Raw genomic sequence first — 17,248 nt, forward strand, 5'->3', positions numbered from 1 at the left:
TCGTGATCTTGCGGGTGGTGGAGAATTCATTGAGTTGCTGTAGAATTGGAGGCTCACGTGATAAAGGAGTATTGCTCACGCTTCAAGAGGTAACCCGTGAAATCCCGTTTATGCTAGTTGTCTAGATTACATGTGATTTTAATACTGGGATTACTTCCGCTGCATATAATAATCCATCACTTTGGACTACCAAAAAATGTTTGCTCATTTATGTTCGTACTCAAGAATCAAAAGAAGTTAGCATCGTAAACATGGACAAAGAAAGGGAAAGTTTCATCTAAAATAGACACGTGTAATTATTTTGAAAAAATTGTCAAAAATAGTCATCATGTTCTAAGGTAGGTCAAATTAATCCCTTAAGTACGCTCGAAATAGTTTTGGTCCTTTACATTGCCAAAATTTAAATACTTTTACAACAACAACAATAACAATAAATTCAGTATAATCTCACAAGATAGATCTCGAAGGACAATGTGTAAGAAGATCTTACTATTACCTTATAAAAATAAAGAAGCTAAATTTTTTTTAGCCTTTTGATATTCTAAAACAATTTAACAAATTATGATAAATTTGACGAAAATCGTAAAAAAGAGGATTGAATGGGAACTCACATTTAGAGATAGTTGGCAAGGCCAAAAAATAATTAAAATCTATAAACAAACAAATATTTGAAAATAAACTTTCAAATTTTATTGCCAAACGGAAACTTAGGTTTCGTAAAAAATTTAACGATTGAAAAAAAAAAATTGAGTGTGGAAATTTGCATTTAGAGGTTGCTGGCAAGGCCTGTAGGCTTAGTCTTCATTTGTCTTTTTCTTTGTTTCTTAAAAGTTAAAGATTGTGAAATTAGCATACCAAGAAAAGTACAGATACTGTTTTCAATTTCAAGAATCTGAAAAATAAACACAGTTATAAGTAGCAGAAAAAGGCACTCGATTGGCAGGTTGTGGACCAATCTAGTCTCTAGGCTTAGTAGAATGCAATGAGTTGTCGTTTACAAGTGGAGTAATTAGTTCTAGATTCTACTCCTTTGGATCATTTCTTTATTTCCTTTTTCCTTTTCGTGTTGGAGTCCCAAATAAATTTAGATTTGCATAGGAAAGTTTATACTATTAACATGTCATTTGCTAGTTTGTATTAGAAAAATAATATATGCTAGCTTTGGTAATATTAATTTTTTATTTGATAGTATTTTTTAATCTATGTATAACTAATATTTACATTAATTATATACCTTATTTAGTATTATTCTAATACAAAGCAAATCATGACATTAGCAATACTATAATTTTTAATACATGGATAAGCATGTATAAAAACAAAACTGTCATTTCAAAACCTTTAATATACCAAACAAAATAGCCGATAAGAAATAATCTCAACATACCTAATCTCAAAGTTTCATATTGTGTCATTATTTCCAGCAAGACTGAATCTATTTTTATAGTGTCGTATTTTTAGATGTCTGTTATTGCACATATCTTCATTTGCGCCCATGTCTAATTACCTGGTTGTTGTTACTGTCTGTTTATTGCTACTGTCTGTCTATTGCTTCATTTTAACTTCTTTTGAGCTGATGGTCTTTCGGAAACAACTTTTCTACCTTCAGTTGGTAGGGGTGAAGTCTGTGTACATCTCACCCTCCTCAAACCCCACTTGTGAGATTTCACTAGGCTTATTGTTATTGTTGTTGTAGTATTGTATACTTAACTCCGACATTACTAATACACTATATTTTATACTATTCTTATACGCCCTATCAAAAAAAACCCTTGTAAAAAGGTCCCTAATAAAGATGAATACTTAGCTAGCGTTTCGCCATAGATCCCAAATTTATTTGAAAAATCTGATTTGGGTAAAGTTTGGCTTGAAGATGAAAATGTGTTTGGAATTTGGACATACATTTTCAAAATATATTTCCCAACTTTATTTTGGAAAAACATGTATATAATTCACAAGTTTTGGGACTTTGGCTCAAAAACAGCAATTGGGGTGATTTTGAAGTTTGGGATTTGGGATTTTGCCAAAATGTGGGCAAAATTTATGGCCAAACATGAGTTTTGAAAATAAATCCCAAATTCATTTTGGCAAAACTCATGGCCAAACGGGGCCTTAATCATTTCTTTATATTTAATACTCAAGACTTGAAACCGAAATATTTAATTACCCATAAAAGAGAACTTACCGCTCTATCTTTATTAATTTCTTTATATTACCATGAGGAGTAGCCCTGCTTTGTTATTAATTGAAGTCTATATGATGATCAATACAAAAGTACATAAACTTTATTTATAGTTGATTGAGTTGTCATTTGTCAACTTGTATTTTCTTGTCTTAGGACCCTTGTGTAATTCTTTTGTTCTTAGATTAGGTTAGGGTGAATTGGTGTTATTTGTACGGTTTTTCAGAGCCCCCCTGGCCATTGAGAAGGGGAGGGATGCAAATACCCAACTACTTTTTATCTTTTTATAAATAATATTCGAATAAACTTGCCGGCTCATTACTCTACTCTAGTAGTTTCGACACGTAGATTTTTAGTACTATCGGTTGTTCTTTTTGCTTTTATAGCATGTTTGGTCAAGCTGAAAATCGGCTTAATTTAAAAAATATTTTTGTAAAAAGTACTTTTAAAAAAAAACAGTTTGTATCTCGATAATCAATTTAAAAGTACTTTTGAGCAAATATTTGACCAAACTTTTAAAAAGTACTTTTACGTATCAAATTACGAATCAAGATATGAAGAATATTTTACTGAGGGTATTTTTGGTAAGAATAATATTCAAAATTGTTTCTGCTTCTGAGGAGAAGTTACCTTTTTCTACTTTTCACCAAAAATACTTTTTTTCCTACGAAAAGCTTGGCCAAACACCTCAAGTTAATAAAAAAAAGTGCTATTTTGAGAAAAAATACTTTTGCCTTTGAAAGAAGCTTGGCCAAATAGACTATTATTATCATGCTATTATTACTGTTTTTTGTTTTTACTTTTTTTTTAATGGCTTCTTCCTTGACGTATTTCTTTTCAAGTATATTGTGACTATGCTTTCTTTGAGTCGAGAGTATCTCGAAACAACTTCTCTATCTTCACAAGGTGGAGGTAAGATCTGCTTTCACATTATTCTCCCCAGACCCCGCTTTTATGGGATTACACAGGGATTATTGTTATTGTAGTTGTTGTTATTGTGCCAGTATCACGACTCGAAATTCCCATCTTCGGAACCGTGATGGCGCCTAACATTCCACTCGCTAGGCAAGCTTACGTTAGTGTAAATCATTTGTCATTTTTAACATTTCAAGTAATTAAACCCATTTAAACTGAAATAAAACTGAAATGATGTGCGAAGAGGTAAAACAACCAAACATATCTAAGTACAATCCTAGATCTGGAGTCACAAGTGCACGAGCTACTAGAAGTTCTACAAATAGAGTCAGAAATAAATATAACCGTTTTGAATGAAATGTACATTAAATAAGGAAGGAGGAAAGGGACTTCAAGGTCTGCGGACGCCAGCAAATCTACCCCGAGTCTCCAAATATGCCAATCCGAGCTGATGCACCTCACGTACATCTGGGTCTAGTACCAAAATCTGCACAAGAAGTGCAGAGTATAGTATGAGTACAACTGACCCAATGTGCTCTGTAAGTGTCGAGCCTAACCTCGACGAGGTAGTGACGAGGCTATGACAGGATACTCATGTAATTAAACCTGTAAATTTGAAGATATATGTGCAACATAACAACAGATAGAGATTATATGTACGATTGGGAGGGGACATGCGAAGGGGAACAAGATACGATAGTTATAACAGGAATGACAACATAAAACGGTCAAATAAATCATCAACCAATGAAAACGGATAAACATAATGAATAAAGGCGGCACGTCATCACCCGCCATGCTTTTACTCTCAACCTTGCCTTGAATAAATAATAATGACACGACATCACCCTTCGTACTTTTACTCTCAACATAGTATCACCTTTCGTGCTTTAGCACTCTGCCTTACCATATAGTAATGAATATAGAAATTGGAAGATAGAATAAGCAAGATTAAACCTTACGTCAATAATGATTCCACATACCAAACCTCAACTTCCAAAAACACTCAGCCATCACCATTATTTCTTAAATACGGAAAGAACGATCAAGTAAGTAATAAACTAAGCTAAGCATAGAAATCATAACTAAAGAAGGCAATAAATTACAAGAAAACAAGTCTCACCCGCATGCTTTAACCCAACAACAACGTATAAGTACTCGTCACCTCACATATACGTTGTACCCTCACATTTAAACACGTAGCAAATAGGCAAACAAGTTCTAATCCCTCAAGTCAAGGTTAGCCACGACACTTACCTCGCTCCGTAATCGACTCAAAGTCCAACCACGGCCTTGCCTTTCGAACAAGACTCCAAACCAACCAAATCAAGCAAATTATTAACCAAATTATTCAAAATAAGCCTTAGGAACTACCCACGAATGAAAGAGGTTCAATTTAGATTATTATTGAAAAAGTCAACAAAAGTCAACCCCGGGCCTGCTTGGTCAAAACCCGAAATTCGGTCCAAAATCCGATTACCCATTCACCCCCAAGCCCAGTTATGTAATTTATTTTGAAATCTGACCTCAATTTGAGGTCTAAATTCCAATTTTACAAAAATTTTCAATTCTATCCAATCCCCTAATTTCTACCATGAAAATCCTAGATTTAAGGTTGAAATCTTATGAAATGTAGTGGGTAATTGAAAGAAAGTAGGTTAGAGTCACTTACCAATGAATTGAGGAAGAAAGCTCATGGGAAAACCGCCTCTAAGTTTTTTAGGGTTGAGAATTTGAAAGAATAAGCAAAATCCCGTCTATCTCAGTTTTTTACCCAGTTGCGAATGTCGCAATTGCGAACATCACAACTACGCGAAAACGGTCGCAAATGCGAACCCCAAGCCCTCGTATATGTGGACCACATCTTCGCAAATGAAAACATTTCCAGGGAAACATGCTGAGTCGCAAATGTGACTCTGCCTTCGCAAAAGCGGAAATAGCAAGTTCGCAAATGTGAACTTTTACCTCGCAAATGCTAGACTCCCCCAGTCAGCCCATGCTCGCAAATGCGAAGCCTTGTTCGCAAAAGCGAGACTCGTAAATGTGAGCCAGATCTCGCAAATGTAGACCTGCAACAGAACACCAGTAACAAATGAGGCATCAACTATTCTACCAAGTCTGAAATCACTCCGTGGCCTATCCGAAACTCGCCCGAGCCCTCGAGGCTCTGAAACCAAACACACACACAAGTCCAAAAATCTCATACAAACTCGCTCGTGCGATCAAAATATCAAAATAACACCTAGAACTATGAATCGGACACCAAAGCGAATAAAATTTTCAATAAAACTTAAGAACCTCCATTTAAACAACCGGACGTCCGAATCACGTCAAAACAACTCCATTTCGCACCAAATTTTGCAGACAAGTCACAAATACAGTAATGAACCTATACCAAGCTCCAGAACTAAAACCGAACCTGGTAGCAACAAAGTCAAACTTCGGTCAAATTCAAAAATTCTTTAAACCTTTAAACTTCAAATTTTCGACAAATTGCGATAACCCGAGTTGGGGATATTCGAATTCGATTCTGGACATACGCCCAAGTCCCAAACCATGATACAAATCCACCGGGATCGTCAAAATACGGATTCGGGTCCATTTGCTCAAAACGTTGACCGAAGACAACTCAAATGAATTTTAAGGCACTGATTCACGTTTTAATCAATTTTTCACATAAAAGCCGCCCGAAAAAAGACACGGACTGCGCACGTGAATCGAGAAAAGCTAAAAGGAGCTATTTAAGGTTTTGAAATACAAAATTATGGGATAAAACTCTAGATAACCTATCGGGTCATCACAGCCGGACAAAGATGAAATTAAACGTAGAAACATAGTCAATAAGGATTAATATAGTCAACCCCGATTGGTATAAAATTGGGGCATACGTGTTGTTGTATCAAAATAATTAAGTTTACACGCACTTTACCTATTTCTTCGAATATCTGCTCAAAACTTTTGAACGTCTAGAAAAAGAGAGTTGTAAGAATTCAAAATATGTGCATACATATTGTTAATACATATATTATAAATTTATTACGTAAACATTACTTTCTCCGTCTCAATTTATGTGATGTACTTTCCTTTATAGTTTTTCACAAAAAAAATATTTTATGTTTAAAAATAATTTAATATAAATTTTCTATTTTATCCATAATAAGATGATTTATAATCACATATAGTAATTAAATTTTCTATTTAATTAAGACTGAACGGATATATACGAAGACGTACATAGTAGTTGGACGGATAGGGCAGTGAATAGTTAATGATACGAAAGAAAAGTTTGACCTATTCTGAGACCAACCTGAGACCTGCACTGAGTTTATTTGTACAAACCCTAGCTACTTCAAGAAAATAAGACAAAATTTGCTTTTCAGATCCAGAGATCATGCTTGTACTTGTGTTATTAAATGGAGTAAGAAATCTTTGGCTGGACCAGCTGGAACGTTATAAATTGGAAACAAATAAACAATTGCAGGTCTCTTGACTGAGAATTAAATCCTGTGGCTTGGTTAATTGGATGAACTAGTGAATGTTTGTTCCGATTAACTAATTAAAAGTAGCTGATAAATATCAAGTACTCAAAAGTACCTTTAGATGTTAAAATTAATTTTATAAATAAATAGTTAGTTTATATTTTAATAAGAGTGTTGAACCTGATAATAAGCCGTTAGTGTACATCTTTGATAAAAATGTGATGACAAATGCTTTTTCTATTAAACTGACTGGAATAACCTTAAAAGTATTTTTACATTAAAAAGAACAATACCGAAAATAAAATAAAAAAATAATTAAAACTTATGTTCGAAAATTAGAAAGATATTAGGATAAAAAGTAAAACACTTGTTCAAAGCAAAAATTAAGCCGTAAAATCATAAGTTGGGAGAACACACTACTTTTTATTATTTTGGCTTATAAATTCAAATGTTTACCAAATGTATTGAAAAGCTACAAGTGCTTATAAGTTAGTATAATTTGATTAGTTTATAAACTTAGCCAAACATCATTATTATCAGTGAACTCAACTTAGATAGTGGATATTTCTAGAAGACCTTGAGATCCAGCTTAAGATTAGCTTAATGTGACAAGTTTAAGGGAAGAAATCAACAATTGAAGTTTGTTTCTTAAATTTCAGTCTTTTCGTGGTAATATAACGCTTGAATTAATTACTGCAAATTCCCAACCAAACTTTCACTAAAAGAGTATAGCTTTTCCTTGAAGACATTCTAAGGGGCTGTTTGGCCATACAAAATTTTTCACATTTTTTTTTTAATAAAAGAAATTCACTTTTTTCCGAAATCAATATTTAACCATAAAAATTTTAATTTTCACCTGAAGATGAATTTCGAAATTTTCGAAAATTTGAAAAACTTCAACAGCTGTTTTTCAAAATTTCCACTTCAAATCACCACAAAAATTCAAAAATATCCCAAAATTGTTTTCATGTCCAAACACAACTCTAACTTTCAAATATCATTTTCACTTAAATTTTTTTTTCACTTTTTTTTTTCTTCTGAATTTTACAATTTTATGTCCAAACGCCCACTAAGAGCTTAATAATTGAATCTTCTAACTCAATCCAAATTACAGTAAGTTTAGGTTCTTCATCAGCACTTTCGTCGTCATCTTCTTCCAAAATCACTTCTTCTTTCGTTTCTGCAAAAGGCTTTTCTACGGCTCGAACGCGTGACTTCCTGGTCACAAGGCAACAACTTTACCAGTTACGTCAAGACTTTCCTTCGTAGAATATCATTATATTGAGGTAAAATATAATATGAAAAATCGATTCCCTGCTATAGTAACCAATTTGTTGCTTGTAAATGCACCTGCAAACCTAAACTCTTTTTTCTCCCACCAACCCCTCTTCTCTCTTCCTCTTTAATGGTTAGCTGCTCACAATAACTTTATTAATTCACTTTAATCACTTGGTATAAATAAAGACCAAGACAACTCCTTAGCTTCATCCTTGTCTCTTTATCACCAATCTTTTCTCCTGCTTGATTTTTCCATATTTAATTCCAAGTATTGGTTAGTAGCTAGCATTTGTCTTACTTAATGTGAATATTCTTTCTCACTTTCGTTGGTTTTGAAGAGGTGAAAGAAACATCAAATTTTCTGCTTTAGCAAAAAAAAAAAGGTATTGGCACTCACATGTTTTCCTTTTAGGCTTGTTCACAAAAATCTCAACTTCGTTGTTTACTGCTTCTTCCTTTTAGTTTGTTCATTTGATTTTTAATAACCTGTTCTTAACCTGCTCTAGTAGTCATATACTCGAAATATCATGTATTTAACATGTTCATGACATGATATTTTTATTGTTTCGGTTATCTTAATATCTTGGTTGTTGATACTATTTCTTTTTATGGCTTTTTCACTACCGTACTTCTTTTAAACAACGCTATGAATGTGCCTTGTTTGAGCCGAGGGACTACCGGAAATAGTTTTTCTACCTTTTAAGGTAAAGATAAGTCTGTATACATATTATCCTCTCCAAACCCTAGTTGTGGGATTTATTAGTGAACCATCTCTCCGGGGATTGTGAAAAATGTTTTACTAGAAATATTCTTGTTATTGTTTCGACTCATATTTTTCAAAAAGTGGATCCCGCTGTAATAGTTCCGAATAAATTAAATTGGTACAGTAAGATACGAATGCTTCTTCCACAACAACGAAAGTACTTTTTCACTTTTTCACATTACATTGAGTATTATTGTTGTATCATGTATGTTTTCTAAAGGTACATTTTGTATGTGCTGAAATACAAAAGCAAGGAGACCAAGAAGCTTATAATTGGAGTGCTAGTTATTGATTCTTATTCAACGTTTAGTGGGAACAAGTGAAGCTGCCAGCATGATCTAACCTTGGCCAAAATAAAATTGGAAAGGAATAAAGAAAAACAAATTTTGACTATAGTTAGGTCATGCTCCGACAGCTTCACTCTTTCTCACAAGACGAAATCATACATGAAAGCACAATATTCTTCTACAACTTTATTTGAAGCTGAAAGCTGCAAAGACCAAATAACAGACAGATCACTACATAAGAGTAAGTCGTCTTGGACTATGAATAATGTTCTTTCTTTTCCACATGCTATACACATGCTTGGAGGGGCCTTAGAGCAATATATCTGTGTGACTTGTAGGTCACTAGTTCGAGCCATGAAATCGGTGATTTATGCTTGAATCAGGGTAAGCTGTCTACATTACACGTCCTTAGGATACGATCCTTCCTCTGACAGACTGACACTGCATAAATGCGAGAGATACTTTGCGCACCAGGCTGCCGTTTTTTTATGCTTTACACATGCTTCTTAAATCATGATGCAGTGTATGATTTTCTTTCTCTTGAACTACCTTGTGGTGTTTTTTTTTTAATATTTAAATTAAGTGTTTTCTAATTGAATTTGACTTTTTGATGGATTCTGTACTTGTGCATGCAGAATCATTGTGAACGGTTTTTTTGGCCATTAATGGGAGAATGGACGAGGAAGGCAAAAATTAATGTGTAAATAGCGATTGTTTTTCGACTCCAATATAGGTTGTCCGTTCGTATTAAAATTTCAGCAGTTTGATCATTTAATTTGAAACGTCTGCATGATATAAACAGACTAGTATCATTTTAATTTGAAAGTTGTCATTTATGTACTCGTTCGTCTTTATTCTTTATGTATGTGTGAAGGTTTTCGAATTCTTCTTTTGATTGTGATTTTTTAATATGCTTTTAAATAGGGATTTTTTCCTAACTATACCATATTTGAAACCTTATTACCAAAAATGTGCATAGTTTGTATATTACCCGCCCAGTCCATACTTTAACTACAATTTATATATCAATCGTTTATTAGGCAGAATCTGCCATTTATTGCGCGCGAAAAATCAGCCACGAAATCTGGGATTGATTTATTCCAAATTAAATTCGAAATTTGAAACGTAAAGGAGATCTGGAAGCTGCGTAATTTTGAAACGGAAAGGAGATTTCTGTTCTTCAACTTCATCTTCATCTGTTCTTCCATATATTTTCCACCATTGATAGCCATTAAAAAGCTTGAAAACTTTGAATTCAAATTTGGGTTTTCAAAAATCATTATTTGTTTGGATTGGGTGTTGTTGAAAATAATCGGGAGTATGATTTGGAGTTTATATCTCAATTTTGAGGGGTTTTGGTGAAGATTAGACTTGGTTTTGACTGAATTTCAGATTGAAACTCGAAGAAGAAGACATATTTCCAGAAATTGTAGATAAATTGTAGAATTGTAGATAAATTGTAGATAAATTGTAGATCGGGAAGACTAAAACTTCTACAAATCTTCTACAATTATGTCGAAAATGCCAATTATGCTACAATTGAAATGGAAATTGGGATATTAAAATTCAATGTATCCAATTTGTAGATATCTTGTAGATAAATTGTAGATTATTTGTATTCTGATTGTAGATGCATTGTTTTTTGTTTTTACAAATCCAAAACGACTAAAGCTTCTACAAAATCTTCTGCAAAAAACAGTCTATAATTTTTCTACAATTCTACAATTTATCTACAATTTCTGGAAATATGTATTCTTCTTCTTCTTCGAGGAGTTTCAATCTCCTTTCTCCAGCCAGACTTGTCTGCACGATTAGGAATTATCGTTTGGTTACAGAAATAAAAGCAAAATGTTAAGTTTCTTGCTTTCCGAATCCTTTCTCCAGGAGTTTCAAAATGATAAAAGCACGATTAGGATTTTCAATCTCCTTTCTCCAGCCAGACTCGTTTTCGAACCTTGCTTGATCTTCATTGATGAACTTCAAGTAAATAAAAATGAGGATAGGAATTTGTTTGTAGGGTTTACTGGATTTTGTTTGAATTTAGAGGTAAAGATAGTAGTTACAGAAGAAGGAAAATAGAGGAATAAGCGTGGGAGGGTACAAATGAACATGGGGGGGGGGGGGGGGTATGGGGATGAGGGGTTAGGAGAGAGAAAGAGAGGATTAGTACTTAGTACTGGCAAATAACGGAAGTACTTAAATTAAGGAGTATAAAATATCACATTAATTATAACCTTAATTAGATATGGTATATAAATGATAATTTGGTATGCTAAATGTAATTAAGTGAAACTTTAAACATATAGGGTAAAAAGGTTTCATAAGTGGGATAGGAATGTAAAAATTCCTTTTAAATATTATTGATTTTTAATTATTAGTACGACAATAGTATTTTTATAATATGTAAATTTTATTTTTAAAAAATTAAGAATTTTGTATTTGGATTTATGGTCAAAATTAAAAAATTTAAATCTCGATAACCCAAAAGTGAGGGTAATTGAGTTGGAGAAAACGTTCAAATATGATATACAAGCTAAGGTCAAGACAGAAGTATTTTTGAGTTAATTTCTCATGAAAGACAAAATCAAGCATTGATCAGTAGCTCATGGACAAATTTAGTTTGTTTCCCCTATAAAATATCATCTTTGAGTTGTTAAAGACGAGGCAATTTCGGTTTACCTGAGGCTATTCCAAAAAGAAGAGGCTTGTGACTATATCTTAAATTTCTAATCTGAAAAAAAATACTTGCATTAATATGTAAATCCGGATATACGCCCAAGTCCGAAACCTTCTAGAAATATCTAAAGGCAAATCCGGGCATACGCCCAAGTCCAAAATTACTGTCCGAACCTAACGGAACCATCAAAGCTCCCATCCGAGGTTAAGTACTCAAAAATCAAACTTAGTCAACTCTTCCAACTTAAAGCTTCCTAGTTGAGAATCATTCTTCCAAATCAACTCCGGATCACTTGAAAACCAAAACCGACGATTCACACAAGTCAAAATGAATCATATGAAGTATTCAAGACTTCAAACAACTGAACGGAATGCAAATTACCAAAACGACCGGTCGGGGCGTTACATCCTCCCCCACTTAAACATACGTTCATCTTCGAACATGTCAAGAGTCGTTCCTAGGCCATCAATTCACGGTGTAACCTTACCATGCACATACTCGGGGGTGATCGCACATCACCCCAATCCATATGAGTCTGACAACACAACATACTGAAGATCCTTAATTCAACCTAACTGTTGTACTTGAAATCATGCCTATATTTCTGTATTGTTATTTCTATACTGGACTGTACCTGCAGAACTCGTTAGTATTTAAGCCTAGAGGTTAGTCTTGTTACTTATTGAGTTGGTTGTACTCATACTATACCCCGCACCTCGTGTGTAGATCCAGGTACTTCCGGATACGGCGACTGCTAGATTTCAGAGATCTATCAATTGGATATTATCGAGGTAGCTGCTTGGCATCCACAGACCTTGACTCTCTTTCCTATCAGTGATTTGTACTGTTCTATATTTTCAGATAGTATTTTCATCAGTCAGACTTTATTATTATTTAGATGCTCATGTACTTAGTGACACCGAATTTAAGGAATGCATTTTTTATCATTATTTTGTGGGATTTTCTGTTAAACCTAAATATTATGTCTTCAAACTTAAAAAATTATTGTGATTTATTAAAGTTATCGGCTTGCCTAGTATTGAGATAGGCGTCATTACGACGTGTGAGATTTTGGGTTGTTACAAGTTGATATTAGAGCCTAGGTTACATAGTTCTCACGAGTCATGAGCAGATTTAGTAGAGTCTTGCGGACTGGTACGGAGACGTCTGTACTTATCTTCGAGAGGCTGCAGAATCTTTAGGAAAAATTTCACTTTCTTGTATTCTGGTCGTGTGACTTGTTAATTTTGGAAACTAAAGTTCTGTTATTCTATTCTCTCACAGATGGTGAGGACACGTACTACCGGATAGGACGGCTAGCCACCAGTATCACCGGTTAGGGACGCGAGAGGTCAGGGTCGTGGTAGGCGTCGGGGCCGCGGTACATGCCGAGGTGCAGCTAGTACAACAGCTAGAGCAGCACCTGTTGATCCACTAGTTGCTCTAGCTTAGGAGCACGTGCCATATATAGTTGAGCCGGTAGGACCAACTCAAGCACCAGCTATGCCTATTGTGATTCCAGGCCTTCAGGATACTTTGGCTAAGATATTGACTGTTTGCACTGGCCTTACTCAGGTGGTTTCGGCTCAGGCCGCACCTGCCACTTCTCAGGCCAGGGGAGGTACTCATACCCTGTTGCCCGTACTCCAGAGCAGGTAGTGCAGGGACTTTAGATACCGGGGGAACCACCAGTCCAGTCGGTTGCAGCTACTCAGGCCTAGGTGGGTCCTATTATGAATGACGAGGAGCAAAAGAGATTAGAGAGATTTGGAAGGCTCCATACTCCAACATTTAGTGGAACTGAGTCAGATGATGCTCGAAATTTCTTGGACAGATGCCAGCGGATTCTTCGTACAGCGGGTATTCTAGAGACCAGTGGGGTCTCATTTACTGCCTTTCAGTTGACTGGGGTAACCTGCAGAGAGTGGGAGGCTTATGAGAGGAGCAGACCAGTTGGTACAGCACAACTTTCATGGCAGGAGTTCTCCGTGTTATTCTTGGAGAAGTTTGTACCACATACCCGTAGAGAGGAGCTGCGCCAGCAGTTCGAACAGCTCCGTCAGGAGGACATGTCGGTTACCCAGTATGAGATAAGGTTTTCAGACTTGGCTCGTCATGCAGTCTGGTTAGTTCCCATTGAGAGGGAAAAGATTAGGAGGTTCATTAATGGCCTCAACCAGCAGTTTTGTTTTGTTATGACTCTGGGAAATGTAGCAGGTGATAAGTTCAACGAAGTGGTTGACAGTTCTCGACATCTAGAAATGGTTCGTACTTAGGAACATGAGGAGAGGAAGGCCAAGAGGTCTCGTGGTTCGGGTAATTCCAGTGGTGCTCCTTTTGGGGGACAGGCCTATCACAGCAGGTGTCGACCTTATAGGCCCGCTGCTCATCATGGCGCATCAGCTAGCCATGGTTTATACAGTGCTCGACCGAGTCAGTCGTCTCTTAGTGCACTTCCAGCTCAGAGTTTATCTCGTGCACCATCAGTTCAGGGTTCATCCACACCAAGTTCTTCTGGTAGCTATTCCGGTTCTCGAGGTCCACATAAGCACTTGCTGACATTTTCAGAGAGGGGTTGTTTTGAGTGTGGAGATTTGGGTCATATAAAGAGACATTATCCCCGCCTTTCGCGAGGTTCAGTTCAGCAGAGGAGTCAGGCTGCGGCTCCCGGGTCAGTTATTCCACCACCCGCCCAGCCAGCACGGGGTAGAGCACATGCAGCCAGAGGTCCCTAGAGGGGGAGAAGATCAGGTGGCGGACATGCTAGATTCTATGCTATTCCTGCCAGACCAGATGCAGTTGCCTCAGACACAATAATCACAGGTATTGTCTCAGTGTGCCACAGGGAAGCTTCTATATTATTTGACCCTGGTTCCACATATTCGTATGTATCGTCATATTTTGCTCGTTATCTGGATATGCCCGTGAGTCCTTAGTTTTACCTGTTCGTGTATCTATGCCGGTGGACGATACTATTATTGTGGACTGTGTATATCGGTCGTGTGTAGTGACTATTAGGGAAATGGAGACTATAGTTGATCTTTTACTACTCAGCATGGTCGATTTTGATGTGATCTTGGGTATGGATTTGTTGTCTCCATGTCATGCTATTCTGGACTGTTACGCAAAAATTGTGACGTTGGCGATGCCGGGATTGCCAGAGGTCGAGTGGAGAGGTTCTCTGGATTATGTTCTCAGCAGGGTAATTTCTTATTTGAAGGCCCAACGTATGGTTGGGAAGGGGTGTTTATCATATTTAGCCTTTGTGAGAGATATTGATACAGACACTCCTACTATTGATTCTATACTGGTAGTGCGAGACTTTTTGGATGTGTTTCCTGCAGATTTGCCGGGTATGTCGCCCGACAGGGATATTGATTTCGGTATTGATTTGCTGCCGGGCACTCAACACATTTCTATTCCTCCGTATCGTATGGCACCAACAGAGTTGAAAGAATTAAAATAGCAACTTCAGGAACTTCTTGATAAAGGGTTTATTAGGTCTAGTGTATCGCCTTGGGGCGCGCCGGTTCTATTTGTGAAAAAGAAAGATGGTACTATGCGGATGTGCATTGATTACAGGCAGTTAAATAAAGTTACGATTAAAAACAAGTATCCTTTGCCGCACATTGATGATTTAATTGACCAGCTTCAAGGAGCGAGGGTGTTCTCCAAAATTGATTTGAGGTCTGGGTATCACCAGTTGAAAATTCGGGATTCAGATATTCTAAAGACGGCATTCAGGATCCGTTACAGTCACTATGAATTTCTTGTGATGTCTTTTGGGCTGACCAACGCCCCAGCAGCATTTATGCACTTGATGAATAGCGTATTCCAGACGTATCTTGATTCATTTGTCGTAGTATTTATTGATGATATCTTGGTGTACTTACGTAGCCAATAGGAGCATGCACAACACTTGGGCATTGTATTATAGAGGTTGAGAGGAGAGAGTCTTTATGCCAAATTCTTTACGTGTGAGTTCTGGCTTAGTTAGGTGGCTTTCTTGGGACACATAGTGTCTAGTGAGGGAATTAAGGTGGATCCGAAGAAGATAGAGGCAGTTCAAAGTTGGCCCAGGATATCTTCAGCTACTGAGATTCGGAGTTTTCTCGACCTGGCCGAATATTATTAATGCTTTGTAGAGGGTTTCTCGTCTATTGCAGCGCCTATGAACAAATTGACCCAGAAAGTTGCTCCGTTCAGGTGGTCAGATGAGTGTGAAGAGAACTTCCAAAAGCTCAAGACTGCTTTGACCACAACCCTAGTTCTAGTTTTGCCTTCAGCGTCGGGTTCTTATACTGTATATTGTGACGCTTATCAGATTGGCACATGATGTGTCTTAATGCAGGAGGGTAGAGTAATTGCTTATGCTTCGCGCCAGTTGAAGCCACATGGAAAAAACTACCATGTTCATGATTTAGAATTGGCAGCTATTGTTCATGCATTGAAGATTTGGAGGTTGGGGTGTTCATGGTTCGGTTTGGATCGGTTTTTTCCTAAAAAGAAACCAAACCAAGTAAGTCGGTTTTTCAAATATTAGAACCAAACCAAACCAATTAAGTCGATTTTTTCTCGATTCGGTTTATGTCGGGTTTTGTTGGTTTTTCAGTTTTTTCGGTTATTTGTCGGTTTTTTCTTCAATATAAGACATACACTACCAAACACATATTTCGGCGACCACATTTTCAACGTAACACTATCAAATTAATTGCCCTTTGAGAGATCTATTATTTACTAAAATATATTGATGATAATTGAATCAAATAGTGATGAATAATTTAAGGACTCAATTAAAAATATATTTTTTTAACATGAAATGGATTCTTACACTTAACAAAAGAAAACTACCAATCAAACTAGAATATAAAGGTAAAAAACTGTACTAAAAGTGCAAACGGTTAACATTCACCATAAAAGTTTTGAAACTTTGTATAAAATTATATATGATAATAATAATAATAATAATAATAATAATAATAATAATAATAATAATAATAATAATAAATTTGAAATAGCTACTCCTATAGTCGGTTTGGTTCGGTTATTTTTTTGATTAAAACCAAAACCAAACCACATTTGATCAGTTTTTAAAATTCAAAACCAAAACCAAACCAAAACAAAAAATATCGATTTTTTTGGTAGGTTTGGTTTGGTTTTCGGTTTGGTTCGATTTTTCGGGTTTTTATGAACACCCCTATTTGGAGGCTCTATCTCTATGGTGTGTCTTGTGAAGTATTTACAGATCATCGGAGTTTTCAGCATTTATTCAAACAAAAGGATCTAAATTTGAGATTGCGTAGATGGTTGGATCTGCTAAAGGATTATGACATTTCTATTCTGTATCATCCTGGGAAAGGTAATGTGGCGGCCGATGCTTTGAGTAGAAATACGGTGAGTATGGGTAGCCTTGCATTCATTCCTGTTGGTGAAAGATCGCTTGTTACAGATATTCAGGCCCTAGCCAACCAGTTCGTGAGATTAGACATTTCGGAGCCCCGTCGGGTTCTAGCTTGTGTGGTTTCTCGGTTTTCCTTATATGACCGCATCAGAGAGCGTCAGTATGATCACCCTCATTTGCTTGTCCTGAAGGACACCGTTCAGCATGGCAATACCAAAGATGTTACTATCGGAGATGATGGGGTGTTAAGGATGTAGGGTCAGATT

Source organism: Nicotiana attenuata, chromosome 2 (assembly GCF_001879085.1).
Source record: "Nicotiana attenuata strain UT chromosome 2, NIATTr2, whole genome shotgun sequence".
Classification (NCBI taxonomy): domain Eukaryota; kingdom Viridiplantae; phylum Streptophyta; class Magnoliopsida; order Solanales; family Solanaceae; genus Nicotiana; species Nicotiana attenuata.